The following is a 20156-nucleotide window of genomic DNA, read 5'->3' on the forward strand; positions in this document are numbered from 1 at the left end:
ATAGAGAAACGCTTTGGGGAGCCGTTGTCAGTGCTGTTTAAAAAATAAAACGCCTTCATTACACAAAATGGTGGAAAGTGAATGTGTACCGACTGTGAGGCAGGTTTTGCTAATATGAAGCAATAAGGCCAGATGAAACTTTGAATATGTAATGAAGAGCAAGCGTTGCCGTGCGCTACGGTCGAACACCGCAGGCCCATTACCGCTTGACGGATCGCCGTGGCGATTTGACAGTTTGTTTAAAAGCGGGGGGGAATAATCGAAGCTGTGAGCTCGGGAAGTCCAGTCGTGGAAATTGAATATTGCTTCTGATCTTCTGGTCTGAGGAGCTGAAATCTTTAGGTGGTGCAGCGTGTCCAAACAGACACCCGTTGAGAAATAGATTGAGTTCCGTCTTTGACATAATATTATTTCAGCTCATTACTCCGTGGCATTATTGCTGGTTATTTTTATGCAAGACTTAGTGAGATTTGGCACCTCACTTAATCATAAGGCGTAGAACCAACTTTCTACTTTAAAAATGCCTGGTTTCGGAGTCAAAGGTCTTTTTCTTCGCTGATTAGAACGACTCAGTGGCAGACAATTCTTGGTGAATAAGAAATTAGAGAGGGACTTTGTAGTCAAGGCACCACCTCTACCATAATTATGTCCTTTCAGAAAAAGTTTGTACTTCAAGGACAAAAAAAGGACAGACAGAGGAAAGGGTTGGATGACTAACAATGTGCTGTATTAACCCAATATTTTGAAGCAAAGATCTGACTGAAAAGAGTCCAGTAGAAACCATGGACCAATGACCATAGGGAACAGTGTTTAGGGAACTGTTATTGGTTGTGGTTCATTACTACTAGGCTGTGGGCACAGTCTACTCTTTTTTTTTTATCTTAGTCAAACCAAATGAGCCCGGTGAAATGTTTCAGATGTTTAGTGAAAGCGATTGCGAAGTAAATTTATTTTACGTAATGTTGAACTGTTTTGCCCTTAAAAGTGCTAAACTTACATGCGTAATCCGGTGAGTCGTGTGACAACTTGAAAAACTCCTGGGTGTCGGAGTGGCAGAGTTATTCATGACACCGTCGACTGCAGGATTTCACCCACACCCAGGCAGACGTCACGTTCGACACGCTTTCCCGCCTTTTTTTACCCAACCTCTTCAAAGGGGGCGGGGGGATTGATCTCTCCTTCCACCAGTGAAGGCTGTCTGAAGAACAATAGCCGCGATGCTACTGTGATAGCGTAATGAGCGGTTGCATGGCTCCATTGATCAGAAGCCCTTTAGAGCCGTGGAGGTAAGTAACCTCTCTCCCTTTCTGTGCCGCTGTCACCCGTGCCAGAATGGAGAGAGTAGAAATGGACAGGTTAGATGGTAGATATACTGAATGAAGTCATACAGATGGGCACAGAAATAGGTGTGTGTGTGTGAGTGCTCTCTCTCTCTCTCTATAGAGAGAGAGCGAGAGAAAGAGAGAGAGAGAGGCTAAATAAATATCAGTTATATATTCAAATGTTTGTTTTACAAGTTTTAATGATATATATTGCTGTTGAATTATGGATATACCGTGCATCCGTAAACATATGATTGAAAATCGAGCGTACCGACAGCACATAAAGATTAATAATTTACCATCAAACATCTGTTGTGTCATCAACTCCAGGTAATTAATTCCCCAGCCCTGGGAGATCAGTCATCCCGCCGCATCAGAACGCCAGCCCTGTGATCACGATCCTCCCACCAGGCGCACGGGGCCAGATCAATACCGTGTCACAGCCTTAGCAGGAAGGGTCAGGATCCACAGCCCAGGCGTAGACATCAATCCCAGATCCGCGAGACTCGAGATCGATACCTTATATACGTGGCTTCCAGTGTTCAGGTTAAACCCGCTCTAAACCTGATTAAAATCACAGCGAAAAGAAAAAAAAATGTTACCTGGGAAACAGTTGAGCAAAAAAAAAAAAAAAATGCAGAATTGGTCTTACTCCAAGCTTGTGTTTACTGTTGTATTAATAAAAAAAAATTTAAAAAACAATATCAAAAAACCACTTCCTTGATTAACAGCTTTATGAATTTCTGGCTTGATGGATTTACCAGGAGGGGTGCCGTGTCAGCAGGTGACCCCAGCAGTGGAACGAAGTGAACCCGAAAAACGACGGCGAGTAAAACAGGAGATAGTTTTATTCGTTTATCGATCTCTCTCTCTTTCCGCGGCATTTCCTGTTTCGTCTCGTGGGCCCGCAGGAGCGGCGCCCAGCGGTGTGCGTATGGGCCTACACGGCGACGTCGAGCTATGTTCACACCTGCCCGCCAAACAGCCCTCGCTCACTCGCGTGCGTGTGTGTGTGTGTGTGACAAGCGCTGAAAACTTAATCAACGCTCTGTCGCCCCGACGCCAAAGAGCGCTCGTCTCCCGTCCCGGCCAACTGTCACGCGCCGCGTCTTTACCGCGAACAGCTTGGCGCGGGACTGTCGCTCCATCGTGGACCCCCCCCCCCCCAACCCCTGCTAACGGCAAGAGGAATGTGCGAGGTGATGATCTGCTAAGATCGCGGAGCTCCTATTGGCTCCCTGCCGTCACGGAATGGCATCCAGTCGGCGGAATGCGGAGGCGCAGTAGTGGGATTTTGGCGGTACGGCAACCTTGTGCCGAAAAGTATCAAAGTGCCTTCCCGCCTCTCTGGTGTGCTATCGGAAAATTGCTGTGTAAAGATGTGTGTCAATTTGTAAGTGTTTACATGTGTCCCGGTATGAGGACAGGAAACTTTGCCCTGCCTGTGATAAACATGGAATATTATGAGTAAATTGAACACACATGGTGTGTAGTCGTTTTATTTTTTTAAAAACACCCCCGATACCATTAGAACGGAAATCCAGAATTGAAATTTCAGTGATGGTCGAAAGGGTGACTTTTTAAATCCAGTATTACATGACCAGGCTGTTCCAGCGTCATTTCACGGATTGACGTGTACGAATGTGTTACTGTTATGGCAGGACAGGGTCAAAGAAGAGGCTTGTGTTCTGCTGACCCTGGTCCACACGAGCCACTGGCAGTGGAGGGATATTCAAGCTGCCCGATAGATTTTAGCGAGGAAACCAATTAACGAGGGCAGAACGCAAGCAGATGGGACTCGCCTGGAAACAGAAGAAACTGCTCTGGGATTGAGCCTAGTGTTTTCCGGTGGCTTCGGCCATCTTGTCTCCCCAAGGACACAGTAGCTCAGGTACTCCGCGGTGTCCGGAACAAACACGGAACGATACGCGCTCATAGCGTGACTCCGCGTCGAGCTTTGGTATTCTCTTTCATACCTTCGGCGGTGTGGGTCACGGAGTTGTGCTGGCGCGGCTTCAGAAAGTCCCACCCCGCCGTTCTGGAGCGACGCAAAGCATCTGTTTGAGTCGTTTGACCGTATATTTCCGAGTGAAGGCGAGTAAAGAAGATTTGAATGCGCTCTGATCGTTAGCTTAACTGTCCACAGAGCAATGGAATACATTGATTTTGAAAAAAAAACACGAAGAGAAACCCACATACCCACACGGAGACAACTGTGAGCTCCTACATTCAAGAAAATCTCCCGCCACACAGACACACACACACACACACACACACACAAGCAGACATACTAACAACCATCCATGTAGCAGTGTCCACACTGCCACATCAATAAAGTCCAGCCCGAAGTAGAACCCAGATCAGTTGAGATGTCTGTTTTATTATTTTATTTTATTTTTTTACTCACAGGCAACCTTCCCACCATCATTTTTTTTTTCGGAACTTTGAAATAGAGGAAATGAAAAGGGGACCTCCGGGAAAGAGAGCCTTTGGTCAGCTCCACAGCGGTGGCATTGGTGTGGGGATGAAACATTGGTGTGGGGATGCAACCCCCCCTCGCCCCCACACAGTCTCAGTTAGAGCCTGGTCTGCTGAATGATGGGAACCCCCCCCCCCCCCGCATATCCACACCCCCCCCAAACGCACACCAGCACAACACAGTTCATTTCCACCCTGGTGTCATTATATACAGACAGACCATGCTGTGCTAATTCACTAGCTGGATCCAGCTATGCCATTCCGCAAAAATAGATTCATTCATCTCCAAAGAGCGGACGGTTTGTGTTTTATGTTGCGAAAGTTAACTGCATGTGAGTTTCGGTAGCTTGGCTGCGATGTAAAAAGAAAAATAAATAAATAAAAAAACAGGACTGTAATGACAAAATTTAATTGGACATTTAGGGTGGTATTTTGGTAACAGGGATACAGTGATCAAATGAAAGATGCAGTCAACTGGGGCTCAGTGGAAATGAAGAAAGCTTTGTCAGAATCGATTTTTGCTGTTTTAGTTTTTAGTGTCACAGGTATAGGTGTATAGTGGGATTTTAATAACCCCGCTGGCGAAAAACCAGAAAAGGTGCAATTTCTTGAGCGATGGTGTTGGCTTGTTACTGGTGGCGTGTGTTGTACAGATCTGTAAGGCTTGTAAAGCATATAGCATCCCCATACTTTTTTTGTCACCATGTACAGGAAGCATTGATCTTACATGTCATCGCATGTTCCAGCGAACTGGAATTGGAATTGGTGGCGAATCTTGACCCTCACTGAACGGACTCCCTTGAGCTCTACTGATGAACTGATCGATTTCTGACGGACAGGGAACCAACTAGCAAATGGCGCGATGCTTGTTTGGTCGCTCGTCTTTCTGTGTGTCCTATTAGAAATGTTGTGTTTTAACTAAATATTTACTGCACAGTTGTATCACAAATGCACTCTGAATATTTACCTTGCTGTGATATAATATATACTGTAGTAATGCTTGTATGTGGATGCCTCATGTAGTCGTTAAATCTTGCAGTTACTGGTGCTACTGACGTGCATTGTGTATTCGTTACAAGCACCTTTAACAGGAGGAATTTTGTCACCATAAAAATAATCAGACCTGGAAAATTCTGGTTCAGAAATTAAAAGTCCTCCCCAGAATTTCCAATTAGCACAATTCTCCAGCAAGGAAGTTGAACCAATGAGCAAAATCTGCAGACTGAGTTAATGGGTGGAAGAGAAACATGGCAGGACTTATGACTCCTGGACTTTCCACCTATGAAAATAATACTGAACACCAGTCCACGATTCCAGAAATCCAGTTAGTGCTATGCCCGGTCTTTCCAAGTAGTGAGAAAGCAAGGTGGTCCGAAGTGCGTTTTTCATTTACCAAGTCATTTTCGTGGTGTTAAAAATCGCAACAGTGTCGTAACCAATCGTGTTTGACCATTGCTGTGTTTGTTCTGCAGGTTGATCCTAGGGTTCTAGAAAAAAGGCAGTTTTTCTGCCCAGAACACCCATAATGCCCTTTCCAATGGTGTTGGATCACTGAGGTGTTCATTTGCAGGTGCAGACTTATAATACAGCCCTATGAAAAGGGAACAGAGCACAGTAGTACGTGCGATGCATTCTGGGATGATTGGGTGATGTAATTGCCTGTCAACCTATCAGGGATCTATGTGGCCATAAAGCTAAAAATAAATAAATAAATAAATAGACAACTAAAAAAAGCAGCGGGCTCGCGAATGCGCCTTCTTCCAGTTGAGCCTAATTACTTTCTTCCTCTCCGACTCCCAGTCCCTGCTTTCAGTCTCTCACGCTACGGGCTTGGAGCAGGTTTTAATGAATATTTTATTGCCCTTTGTTCTCATTAAGTCTGCTTGGAACCATGATTAAGCCCCCCCCCCCCCCCCACCACCACCACCACTCCCCCTACTTCCCAAACTGCTTAGTGGGGTGTCTTTTCCTCCCAACCCAGAGGTATACCTTTATCTGCACACTTAATTAAAATGTAAAAATTGAACTTGAGTAAGAAAGATTATATGAAGAGCTCCAGGCCAGCGTTTCTATTATTAAATGGTGCGCACTCTTCTCCCCTGAGTTCCTCCAGGACTCCTACATGGCTACAAAAATAACCACAGTAACAAAATAAAATTATGAAATAATTAGAAGTAAATAAATAAAAGACATAAATACAGTTTCCAAGACTCATTAACCTAGGGTGGCATGTCTGTTGTTTAGGACAAGCTGTCTGTCAACAAAAAAACAGTCTGTGCTGTGCTTCTTGTAAAAAAAAACAAAAACACTGAGCTGAATGGCTTTAACTAATGCTGAACTGAATTAGCAGTGTCTTTACCTGGGTTCTTGACCTCCCAGGTAACCCAATCTATTCCATCAGATTGAGCATGTGTATTCCGTTATGATATTTGTCCATTTATGAGAGCGTGTCATTCAATGAGATGCTTCTAAGATTTTAACCTTTCGTTCATTATTTTTCCAGCAGCATACCCTTATAAAACACACACACACACACACTTACACACACTCACACACACACGCGCCCACACACACACACGCACACTCTCACACACACATATACACACACTTTCGCGTGCACACACACACACACACACGCGCATACACACACGCACTCACTTTCACACACAAACACACTCACTTTCATGCACACACGCACACACACACACACATGCCCACACAGGTAAAATTGACTTCATAGTTACCTGCCCTTTCGCATTGCCTAATCTGGCGTGTCAGGTTGTGCACACACATCTGTTTCTATCCTCACCTCACAGTGTCGCACAGTGAGGCGTCACCTCACAGTGCGTGAGCCCATACAGTTAATAAGTACAGCACGCTTAGTGCCTGCGCTCATGTCCTGTGTGCATTAACCTCTGCAAATACTATGTAAGTCTGATGTGTTAGATTCTCACTGTTTTCATCTACCCAATTCCCATTAAAATGAAACTAAAATTAAAATTCACAAATGTCCAACAGAGTCAAACCCTGCCGCTCAGTGTTACGGATAGAAAAAGGGAGTCTTTTTTTTTGCATCTCTCAGCTCTTGATTGATCAACAGAAGCTGGGGAAACAGCTTAATGGTTGCATTTAATGTCCAAGTCAGTTTGCGCGAGAACTGACATGGTCAAACTGCTCTGACATCTTGAACCATTGGGCAGGTTGAGCCATGAGGAACTGTGTTTGAAGGTGATCTGTTGGGAATTCAACTTGTCAAAATTGAAATATTTCAGTAGAGTCATGCACCTTTCGTGTCAGTAAAGCAAACATCACACTTTTGTTTAAATTTATGCATCCAGAAAAAAAATGAAGTATTAAAATATTTTTGTACAAATATATTTATACATGATACAATTGCCTTGGATGACAAAAAAACATGTTGCAGTGAAAACATTTACAAAAATAATATTTATATAATTTTTAGTGAATGTCCCTTGTAGTGTAGGTTTCTGCATAGTATGAAAAAAAATCCAATTTTGTTTTTTTCAGATAGAAAATGGCACTTCCTCCTAAATAAGTTCAGAAACCGGGCTTTTGTTTTCAGTTTGAGAGGTTTACAGGTATGATATGATATACAAAAGAAAAAGGCTCTAAAAAGACCTGAATAACTTACAGTCAGGCAAGGAATGCGCTTCAATTTTTTCCATCGTCATCATTTTTATTCAGCTGACCTGCGCTTGATCTTATTCACAGATATCGTATCAGCCATCAGAACAACGCCGTGGAGTCATTATGATTTGAGTTTGTCCTTTTACCAGAGCAGATCATTCGGTGATATGCTTTCAAGCTCTTATCTGTTTCATGCATTATCTTTGCTTGACCCTGTAACACACACGCACGCACGCACGCACACACACAAAATACTCAGTAAAATATGATCACAATAGCAATGCTACTGCTGTAAATCTGCCTCAAAGTTCTAATACTCCAAGTGATACTAGTCCAACCACTACTACTACTACCACTACTACTACTACTCCTACTCCTACTACTACTACTACTACTACTACTAAAGGAATAAAATAGGCATTTAACATTTGCATTTTTATTCATTTTTTGCTGTGCCTGATAGTGAACAATCCCAACTGCCAATTTGCCGTTGTTGTCCAGCTGGTTAGGCATTGTCATGTTCCATGAAGGCCTCATAGCTCTCTGACAGAATAAATTAATCACAGAGCCACTTTGAAGTCTTCTCCCTCTCCGCTTACATTATTCATGTTTCTTTCCCCCTGCCTCAGTTCTGCTTCCAACAGGTAAATATAGCACAATAATATACAATGCCTACAGCAGCTCATGAAACTTGTATGCTCTGTCCCCTATTCGTTTAATTATTAGTTCAGTACTTTAGCTATATCTGTCTTGGACCCCTGGCAGTGTAATGGCTAGGTGAAAGTGAATTGCTGTTTGGGGAGGGGGGTGTTTGAGTGCATTAGAGGTACTGTACATGTATGAACCTCCCCCTTTAGCCGTGCTGACTGGACTGCGGCCATTCATTTTGCCCTCTGCAAGCATTTCCAACTGCAAAGGATTCTGGGAAAGGCGGTCCCAGGGCCCGCAGTGTGATTTTTATGTGAGAGAATGATGTAAATAGAATTTACACACAATGGCCATTGTGACAGCTGACATTACGGTGTCATTCAGTATTCTATTTTTTTTTTTACCCCTAAAGCAGGGTTAGGGTTAGGGTTAAAATGTACATACAATGGCCATTGTCGCAGCTGACATTACTGTGTCATTCAATCTGCTCTTTTTTTCCCCTAAAGCAGTTGATTCTCTGTGACTGAGACAGATTTATTTACCTTACTTATTTATTCATTTATTCACTCGTTCATTCTTTCCTCCTTTCCCAAGAAGCAAGTCAGCGGTTACTGTACCACGCTGTTGGACACAGCCTGCTTTATTGAACCCCAGGCTAACTGACCTGCAGTTGCAATTGCAGTACATTGTTTCAGTACGGTGCAGTACGTCATATTTTTTCACTCATTACAGCTTATGTCAAAAAGCATATTGTGGGTGCTTGCCATCTCACCACATTACAGTGCATTATAACTAAAAAGAAAAAAAAAATTAGTTATATAATTTAGCGTAAACTGTGTTATGAATTCTTAAATCCAATGACCTGGCTTCATTGGGTTTACATCTGTTTTATAACATACCACATTATGACTGTGATAACTGCCAGGTTTGAACGGGAGAATCTTCCACGAAAAAAGCATATTTATTTTTATCGGGCCAGGTGGTTGGCCTGTGGAATTGTCAATATCTATTTTGAGGTGTTTATGACAGTTTTTTTATTTTTTTATTTTTTGCAGCCATCTTGCTTTTGAGCCAGAATGGCTGCCCATACGGGCTGGTGCTATGGAGGTCAGATCTCAGCCACACGTGATCTCACCCTGGACAGTTACTCCATGTGAGGTCCCGCTCTCGACAGCACCTGCCTTTCACGGACATTTTCGAGATGTCCCACCTCGCGTAGCGTCAGCCCGAGTGCATTTCTCTCTCTCTCAGCGCTCAGCAGACCTGGGTCAAATACGTATTTGTTTTGGATTCACATACTTTTCTACGCTTTTCTGATCCCGTCTGGTGTACTGAAACCAATGAAACGCTCGCAAAAAACGTGCAGACCCCGGCCTTCTGGTCATATTGGCAGGCTCAGTTACACCAGGCAAGATCAACAGAGCGCAGAAAAGTGTCTGAATCCAAAACAAATACGGATTTTTACCCAGGTCTGGAGCGCAGCGAGCCGCCCCCTCTGGGTGGATTTAGCGCGTCTCGGGGGGGCGGGAAGGGAGACGCTCCGCTCCGCTATCGGAGCTGACTGCCGTTAGCCGTTAGCCGCTGCGCCAGCTGGCTCAGCGTGCTGCGCTCAGCTCGCGTGAGTTACTCCGCCCGTGGGCCCGACTGAGAGGGTGGCCTGTCGCTCTGCGCTCCGCCTTTCTGCCCCGGAGCGCGTCTTGCGTGGAGCCCGGTGGAAAATGAAACTCACCCGTCCATTACGGGAAGTGGAGCAGCGCGACGCGGCGACCTTGCTCGTTTGAATGATGGCCGTTGTCAGAGCCACTTGTCATGATAATTGCATGCCTAGCGCATATTGTTGTCACGGCAATCACGGGTGATTGAAATGTGAGATGCCCCCCCCTCTGTAAATAACCCCGTGACGGCCCCGCTCTTCAGGGATGCGTTCGTTCCGCATTCGTCCTCAGCGGCGCTGATCGCAGCCGTAGCTGTGAATAGCGCAAAAAAAAAATGGAAGAGGCCTCATTTATTTAATCCACTGCAAATCCTTTTCAGATGATGCCTCCAGTCCAGAGAGAGTAAGAGAGAGAATGAGAGAGAGAGAGAGAGAGAGGGCGGGAGAGAGAGAGAGAGAGATAGGGTGAGAATGAGTGGGAGGGAGAGAGAGGGAAAGAGAGGGAGAGATAGGGTGAGAGAGAGAGAGAGAGAGGGGGGAGAGAGCGAATGAGAGGGAGGGAGAAAGAGAGTGAGAGAGATAGGGTGAGAGAGAAAGAGAGGGGGGAGAGAGAGAGAGATAGGGTGAGAATGAGTGGGAGGGAGAGAAAGGGAAAGAGAGGGAGAGATAGGGTGAGAGAGAGAGAGGGGGAGAGAGCGAATGAGAGGGAGGGTGAGAGAAAGAGGGGGAGAGAGAATGAGAGGGAGGGAGAGAGAGAAAGAGAGGGAGAGAGAGAATGACAGAGAGAATGAGAGGGAGAAAGAGAGAATGAGAGGGAGAGAGAGAGAGATGGAGAGAATGAGAGGGAGAGAGATGGAGAGAGAATGAGAGCGAGGGAGAAAGAGAGGGAGAGAGAGAGAGAGAGAGATGGAGAGAGAACGAGAGCGAGCGAGAGCAGGCGGGAACTTTCGCTGGGGCTTTGTTCCTGTTGTGATTTACTGAAAGATACGATCGCGGTGCGTAGCCTCGCTGCGTCGACAGCAGAGCGGGAGGGGTTCTCTGTGGAATGACTGATCGCGCGTTCTCCGCAGATCCATAGCCGCGCGCCCCCGGCGTGCTTCTGCGATTGCGAGAGCGCGAGATCTCCCCCCCCCCCCGGCTCTCAGACCACGACGAGCAGCGCTGCTTTGAAGACTCTCGCTGAACTTCTGAGAGAGTTGTGTCTGGTGTGATTCTCTCAACTGTGTGTCCTGCGTCTCTGCTTGGATGGGGCCTCGCGCTAACAATGCTAAGGTCCCAGGGGACTGCATGTGCACGCATTAATGTGCTGTATGTGTCACTTTATTTTAAAAAAAGAATATATGTATACATTGTGTGGTGCTGTCTGTTAAAGACTGGCATGGATGCATTGTGTGGTGCTGTCTGATTCAAACTTTTCGAGCAGCGTTGCATCAAAATGCGCAGGTTGCAAGTTCCAATCCCATATAAGGCACAGTGATTTTACCCTTAGGAACGGTACGTCGCCTGAATTCCTTCCGTATATATTGCACTGCAAGGGGAAAATATTAAAAATATCAGCATGGCACCCTTGAGTAAGGGGGTATGCTAACGACAGCATGGGGAGTTTCATGCAACCTTAGAAGGCGGGGCTACAGCACGCGTTCAGTGACTCACCGGGTTGAGCCAATCGCTGCGTGTTGCTGTGGAGACCCGGGCCTTTCGATCGATGATTGACAGCTCGTGTTAGCTCCACTCTCAAACCTCCCTCTCCTAACACTAGTGTCTGCGAAGTGCCAAAATCGTCACTAAGCTGTTGATTTATTTCATCCGGCCCACGGTTCTAAGTTTAGCCAGTACAGTTTGCCATCTACTTTAAAAAGATAAAGAGTGTTTCGGAAATTGTGATTTAAATATTACTGTTTTACTATGATGATTTAAAAAATATATATGTACTTTTCACATTCTGAAGATGTGAAGACAGTCGGAGATGAAAAGATGAAACAGTGACAGTATTTGCCCATGTGCAAATTCACTTTTTTTTTTTCATATTTCCAATTAAGTCTGAATCATAAATGGAAATGAAATTGGATCAGTTCATCCTTGCATATTCGCTAACAGATATCCAGACGTGATATTTGATTAGACCGGTTGGAAGAATCACGCGGTGCCTTCCTTCTCTGCTCGATCGGATCAGCATGTCCTTGTCATCTCATCATAATTGTCCCATTTACATATTTTGGGTGTCTTCGGTTTCCTGGCTGTGGCTTTTAAGATTTGCCGAAATTTTTTTGAGGAAACAAAGCGGACAGACCGCTCATCCCGCTCTGTCCCAGTCTTTCAGGTGAAAATCCTGTTTCTCCCTTAAGCCCAATTCAGACCGAAGATTCGCGATGGGACAAAACCGTTTTAGAGTGTTGTTGGATGAGAGGCATTGCAGCTGTGTGAGCTTCCCGTCTCAGAACGGCTGAAGCCAAGGCTTGGCGTTGTAGACGATTCAACTTGGTGGATCGCAGGTGCCAAGTTTTAGCACGTTGCAGAGAGTCATCAGGTGCTGAGTTTCAGCACGTAGCAGAGAGTCATCAGGTGCTGAGTTTCAGCATGTCACAGAGAGACATCAGGTGGCGAGTTTTAGCATGTCACAGAGAGACATCAGGTGCCCAGTTTCAGCATGTCACAGAGAGTCATCAGGTGCTGAGTTTTAGCATGTCACAGAGAGTCATCAGGTGGCTGGTTTTAGCATGTCACAGAGAGTCATCAGGTGCTGAGTTTTAGCATGTCACAGAGAGTCATCAGGTGGCGAGTTTTAGCACGTTGCAGAGAGTCATCAGGTGGCTGGTTTTAGCATGTCACAGAGAGTCATCAGGTGCTGAGTTTTAGCATGTCACAGAGAGTCATCAGGTGGCGAGTTTTAGCACGTTGCAGAGACTCATCAGGTGGCGAGTTTTAGCACGTTGCAGAGAGTCATCAGGTGGTGAGTTTTAGCACGTTGCAGAGAGTCATCAGGTGGCGAGTTTTAGCACGTTGCAGAGAGTCATCAGGTGGTGAGTTTTAGCATGTCACAGAGAGTCATCAGGTGCTGAGTTTTAGCACGTTGCAGAGAGTCATCAGGTGCTGAGTTTCAGCACGTCACAGAGAGTCATCAGGTGCTGAGTTTCAGCACGTTGCAGAGAGTCATCAGGTGCTGAGTTTCAGCACGTCACAGAGAGTCATCAGTCGCCGTTTGTCGCGTTCGCGAGTCTTCGGTCCGAGCTGGGATTTAGATGTCTACCGAGCGAAAACTGCGCTCACAAAGTGTTCATCACTCCTGCGGGTTCACCCGTCGCCTCTGGGAGTTTATCTTCCTGTGGGCTGGCAGTGCTGTAATTACTCCACATTTCTCCACGCCGAGGAGAGAGCTAATCCAAGTCCCCGTTATTAAGATTTCGGTGGTGCATATTCTCCGTTGTTTTATGACTGCCACAGCAGTGGGTTACAACAGAAAGTTGTTTACTTGTTTATTTATTTATTTTTCCTTGCTAACTCATTTATTTGTCTGCCTTGTGGCTATATACAAGATTTTCTTTACTTAATAAATAAAACCACTCACGATCATTATAATGTTCTCTTTTACACCCACCTGCCCCCCCCCCCCCCCCCCCCCCCCCCCACACACACACACACGCACACGCACCATTATATTGCAGACGATTCTTCTCTGTGAACGTTTGCAAACAGTAAGAGAGCGCGTCAATTAATATTTCAGCATGAGACTATCTAGCGCTGCATGTGGTCGAATTTTGGCGAGGGATTCACGGTTTTATTATTATCATCCGGCAGCTGGTGGTACTACCCTGACGCACCCCTGGAGTCTATCCTTAGAAGAGTTATTTATTTATTTCTTTTTTGGGGGGGTTTATATTTTTGGCAGCGCACAGCTTTCTTGTTTTTCCTGGAAAGGTGATTAACACAGAGTTGCCTCGAGTGTAATCACTGCAGAGTTCTCATTGGGTTACAGAATCTATGACATCACATCTCCACGGTGATGAATGCACAGAGATAATAAACTAGGGACGGCCATGATGTCACCTTACTTATATATCAAAAAAGTAAAATGGCAAATATCATACATAAATAACTATAATATGTGTACTTATAGTTACCATATATGATAAGACACCATACTCTAATTTTTAAATTCAGTTCAATTCAGTTTTACTTGTATAGTATGTTTTACTGTCACAACGACACTTTACACTGGAAATACAACATTGGGCAAAAAGTGACAGTTATACATAGATAAATATAGTGTACTCATAGTTACACATTGAATGTTGGACTGCACAGCATAGTGTACGATAAAACTGAATAAATATTTTACACACGGTCCCAAATGCACATACATTAAAATAATTATTTTATTTTTGTGGTATTGTGGTATCATTTCCAAGCTAGACAATGTCATTAGATGAGGTCACGACATGAATATGAACTGTGTAAGCCGAGTTTGTATTTGATTAGTACTAACGAGGTGCATTAGCAGAGACACAGATCAAATTAATTAAAACTTTGCCACTCTAAGCAGCCTGTGAAACACACAAGACTGTTTGTCAGCATAAACCAGCACTCTTGCTTTTGTATCGATATTTGAAAATGAGCAATTTTTTTCACTTAGTGTTCATAATAATGAAGATGTAGAAATATGATGCAACCATTAAAATATATGCATTTAATTCATTTTCGTTCGTTTTGTTCGTTCGTTCGTTCGTTCGTTTATTTTTATGGAGGTCTCTTGAGTATGCTGTTTCAATGCACTGTAATGTATACTTGCTTAACTAAAAAAGCTTGTTTAAATTCCAAGGAGCATAGTCAGTTGGATGGGATTGAGCATTCCTTTTCTCTGTTCGTACACACTTCAGTACATTGGAAGTGACATTTTCGCCTGTCTGAAAACCCGTCTGCACTCAGGAGAAACTCAGGAGTACTGCGGGAAAACCCGGTGGATATCCTGCCCCCGGGTTCCTGTCTAAAGACTTCTGTCTAAGGCCTGAGTCCCATCCAAGTCTGGCTGGCCCATGAACTCGAAATACCAGTGTTATTAGTTTCTACCAAAAGAAGTTTTGCTGCCATTTCTCCTACAAGCTTCAAACACACACACAGCTCTCTTTCCTAGGTTGCATTTACAGTAATAAACCCAGCCCTGCCCTTTCTCGTCGGTTCTGTAGTTCTGACATTCACAGCCCAACACTGTTCCAGTCCTGGCTCTCTCTCATCCTGCTGCCCATGTGCTACTGAAGACAACCCCGTCTTAGACCACAGGAGGTTAGTCCTTAACTTTTCAAAAGAAGGAAAGCACTTTTGAAGGATGACTCTTTTTTATGTTTAGTTTTGCTGCCAGGTATTTTTTTGGTTGCTGCAGAACTTTAAAAAGAATGGTCTTATTGTAGTCCTAAACCCATAGTACAGGAACCCCATATTAGAAGTGTAGGATGATCAGCAATTCAGTTCAATTTATGTCCATAAAATGTATTGCAATCATGCTGTTGTGTCCATCATATACATATGAAATTTACAGTAAATTACGAGATACTAGTTGCGGTGCTTTTGCTGTAAGCTACAGCGCAATTTACTATTAACCTATTCACAGTAATTTACTGTAACATATTCACACCAAATTACTATTAAATTACAATTGTATACTATGATTTCACAGCAAACAAGACCACAGATTACTGGGATATAGCTGTATGTTACTGCATTGTACGCTACTGGTAACCGTAATCGACTGCTTCCAAATAGCAGTAAGCACCTGTATTTTCACATATCAACTGTGAATGTAATGCAACTCAGTAGCCAGTACTTTACTGTAAAAATGTTTCCATCAGGGAATGACTAGGTGGCAAGTTGAGAGAGCCAGGTTGCTAATTTAGCCAGGACACCAGCCGACCCCTTACTCTTTGCAACAAGTGTCATGGGGTCTTTATTGACCGCAGTGAGTCAGGAAATCGGTTTAGCGTCTCGTCCGAAAGACAGCATCACCGTCACTGCCCAGGGGCGTTGGGGATTGATCACGTCCCAGTGGTCCACCTACACCACCTCCAGCAGCAACTTAGTTTTGTCTCCCAAAACTCCCATCTAAGCACTGGCCAAGCCTAAGCTTTCTTAGCTTCAGCAATTCAGCAGGAGCTGGGTGCATGGATGCTGGCACTCTATGATAAAAGACAAAGACACATTTTACATATTAAGCAGTTTTTTTTTTTAATGCTACCAAAATTTGTTTGAATAGGACTTAGAACACCATGGAGAATTTATCAGAAGCTTACACTCTGACAACCGCATAGTAGCAATCAGTTTCTTTAAAAAAAATATTTTTATCATGCAAAACGATGTAAACATCCTTTTTAAATGTAAATGTGCGAGTGCAACAAGGTACGATGTACAACATTGAAAGCTTCGGCAAAGATTTTCAGTAGCAATTTAAAAACAATGGAAAAACAAAAATTTAAAAACCTCTGATGAATGAATGAATGCATGAATAAATGAATGAAACATTGCATGTGTACAGCACTTTCCCAGGCGCTCACTGTGCTATACAGTGAAGGGTCGGAACTCACCTCAACCACCGCCAATGTGTGGCACCCACCTGGGTGATTCACGGCAGCCATTTTGCACCAGAACGCTCACCTCACATCAGCTAAGGTGGAGAGCGAGTGAATAAACAACAATGCAGCTATAAAACCTCCAGTGTAAACACAGTATGCAGTCCAGTCAAAAAAATATATCTATACTGACATCCACTCAAAATTACCTAGTTTTCTCCAAAGAGTGCAAACTGTCTAGTTGTATCTCACCCTCTTTTTTGCTTTTGAAAAAGCCTTTGTGGGTTGATGCCCAACCAGTACCTGTAAACAAACGGCTGAGACGAAAGCTTATCCCATAATGCTGTGCGGTCCAGTTCAGTTCAGGTTTCACCATATTTTGCTGTAATATTTCCTGGCCTTCAGACTAATCATTGACCTTTTCCTATCATTTGGCACCATTTGCTTCACAGAATGAATGCACATCCACAACTGTAGCCCGTACAAAAATGCTTCATCACTGAAGAGACTGTATGCATGTTCTTTTTTAATTTAAAATGATTTGTCCTTCATCAAGAAAAGCCAAATCCACCAATCCACTGTCCCCCTCCCTGGAGTATTCGTATTTATAGCTCAGATCATATGGTTTTCGAGTTCAAATTACAGTTAAATTAATATATTCATGTTTTCAATTTTTTAACAGCTTCCACTGAGCTCAAACATTATTGTACATGCGGATATATTTTTAAAAAAGGTTTTATTACGGTGCAGGTCTGAACACAAGGAAAAAAAAGTAATTACTGGTCAGCAATGAATCATGGGAAATCCATCATTAAGTCAGGCATGTATTGGGGGGGTGTTGCGGGGGGGGGTGGGTGTTACCATCATTTCAGCTGGAATGTTAAAAGCTAATTTGGCTCATTAGGTAGAAAGGACATTTTTTTTTGCTCTGAAACAGAACCGCACCTCCAGCGAGGAAGCCAGTATAGAGATAGCTGCTGTGCTTTTGACTGCAGCGCACATAAAGTATACTAATGGATGCCTAAGTGCTCTGGTCCACTGACCCCCATGAAAAAACAGCTTAATGGGGTGCAGTAGATATATAGCGTGGCTTAATTTTCATAATTACTCTTCTGGAAATGCTGTGCGAATGCGAGAAAGTTAGCGCGAGCGAGCTCGAAATTAGCTCCATTAGCACGGGCGAGCGCCGTGTGTGTTTCGTGAAAACGCACGCCTTAACTTTTATAAATGTGCTTTTCCTGCGAATGTTTATCCGTTGAATCGATGCCGCTCGCGAGCCCATTTTAGGGGTGATAAACCTCATTGCTTTTTGACCGTTTGCCGCACTGTGATAGCGAACATTTAAGACAAGTAATTCCGTTCACTTTTGACTAGATTGGTTAACAGTCTCTGTTTGTTCTCAGTTACGCTCCTGAGTACAAACGGCATTGCTCAGAATGGCACAGATTAGTCACTGTCAGGCCATGCTTTCGGCCAATCGGATGTCTGCAACCCACACATTTTGCCTAGAGCAACATTCCCACCCTTGATTTCTTAAGTGTTTGAGTGTTGTTTTATTTCTTAATGTGTCTGACTTTGACTTTATATTTATACGTGTTTTCTCTTGTAACATGCCGTTAAAACAGAATGGTACCAATTAATTTGTTTTTGGATTGGAAAATGCACAAAAATGTTTGAAATGTAAGATCTAGTGAATTAGATATTTCATTCACTAGATCTTAAAGGGAATGTAAAAATCAACTACAATATTTATTTTAGTGTCTTTACTCATCTAACGACCACAGCTGACTCATATAAAGAGCGTCTTGCACAATTCATATCCCGTATGAGTGATTCACACAATTAAATTATTATTATTATGAATTATTCAGTCCTAGAGTGCATATTCCAGTTGATTTTAGAGTAAAGCAAACTATAAAAAGGAAAAGAAAAGAACTAGTCAGTGGACCCAGATTCGCCTGTTATGAATTTAATAATTTATTTTTTCTTACAGTGGGTTACAGGTATAATTGGTTGATACATTTACTTTTATATTCATAAAGAAAAAAATACATTAGTTCATACAAACCTTCCAGCATTTTTAATGATTTATTAACAAATATTGTACACTAGGCATAGCATGTGTACATCATATAATTACGAAGTGATATCAATACTTCCATGACTTTTTCGCATGAACATGCGTGTAAATCCAGTTTATGAAAACTTTAGGCAGTGTTTGCTTTGATTGCTAGCACTCAACATTCTTAATTGCAATACCATTTAACAAGGTACACTTGAAGATGCATTTAAAAAAAAAACGAAATGTTGAATAAATGATTGAACCGCATATTCAATCTTTCTTTTGAATAGAGGCAGTACGCTGCATGTAGTGTTCTCATCTGTGGCATTGCAGATCCCAATGCACACAACACCATTTACGTGCATGCAGGCACTTTAAACACGTGTCAAACACGCGTCGCCTTCCCCTTACAAAAAAAAAAGGTTGTTGGCCTTGTCGCAGAGCAGCATTCACCACCGCCACATCCACACGTACTTAAGCAGATAAGTGCTTTACCTTTTAATATGCGGGGAAAAGAAAGAAAGGAAAATCACTTCAGAGTTGTCATATTTAAAGCTTCCCCGATAGCAGAATGTTCTTTTCTGTCACAGACATTGTGCTTAATGTGGAACTAGTGCCGTCACATTTGCAGGGTTATGCTCTATCTGCTTAAGTCTCCGCTAGAACATTTGCTTCCCCCAACAGCTTGTAAAAACGAGCAGAAAATAGCAAGGCCTGGCTTAATGATCACATATTTCCTTCCTCATTAAAATGGTATTTGTCCAGCCCGTAAGTGCCTCTCCTCCTTGCCAAGCAGCTATGAATTGTGGGTGACGGTGCCTCTTTAGGAAGGTTCTTCTGCCACATCTTCCCCGGAAGAAATTGGGCGATATTTCTCCAGACGGGGTTGGAGAGTAGACCTAATCGGACGTCAGGTGACAGATTGATGTTAAAATTAGCTTTGTGTTTCAGGGAGAAGTGCGCGCTGCTGACTTCTAATCTCATCTTTTGTTTTTTTTACAGTGAAGGTGATCAACATCTTTGGTGTCCCAGAGGGCCCCCAATGGTGTAGAAGTAGGCTTGTTGGAGTTTGTAGATGTCTGAGTGAAATTTTTGTGTACGTGCGCTGATGCCTTCAAGCTTATTCAACGATGCAGAAGAGGCGGTCGGTAGCAACTGTATGTTTTTTTTTTCCCCTTTTTACAGTAAGAAGATTTGTGTCTTTTGCAAACAGCGTTTTGTGTTTTTTCGGCCGACGGCTCGACAGGTTCAGCGGTAAAAGGCCAGCAGTAATCCAAATGCAATTAAGCAGCCTCGAAAGGTGCAGGCCCGCGGTCTGTCCTGAAACGGGACCGAAGTGAGAGCGGGCGGAAAGACATTAATCTTAAATCTGTCATCCGCGGAGTCGCGGGTCTCGTGTTATACTTTATGCATTCGGTCGCGATTTAGAAACCGTTTCCAGCGGGCTTCTCCGTACATTAGCCTGCGTGCAGTTCCACCCCCTGAGCCCAACTAGGAGCTTTAAGTTTTAAAGCTCAGAGTCTCTGAGCCAACTCTACTGCAGGGTTGCAGGGCCTAAATAAGTGAAGGATGGAAGCAGAGAGGAACTTAAGGTCCAGGTTTTGCTGCTGCCGTTCCCGCCCAAGGTCTGAGGGAACGCATCGCAAAGTGCTTCTGCGCTTGGCTCGAAAGAAACTTTTTTTTTTTTAATTTACTTTTTTTTAAAACCGTTTCCGGAAGGCGCCCATTGATTATTTGGCACGCGGAGTTCCGTGACTGGACACATCTGAGCGGATTTGATCAGTGCCGAA

The 20156-nt window shown here is 43.7% G+C and overlaps 1 protein-coding gene across 5 annotated transcripts in view; it reads left to right on the forward strand.

Annotated features, from left to right (window-relative positions):
• Positions 1 to 20156, forward strand: part of astn1 (astrotactin 1) — a 323396-nt gene that overhangs the window by 184851 nt on the left and 118389 nt on the right. The window lies entirely within an intron of this gene.

The sequence above is a fragment of the Anguilla anguilla genome, chromosome 6 (genome assembly GCF_013347855.1).
Source record: "Anguilla anguilla isolate fAngAng1 chromosome 6, fAngAng1.pri, whole genome shotgun sequence".
Lineage (NCBI taxonomy): Eukaryota > Metazoa > Chordata > Actinopteri > Anguilliformes > Anguillidae > Anguilla > Anguilla anguilla.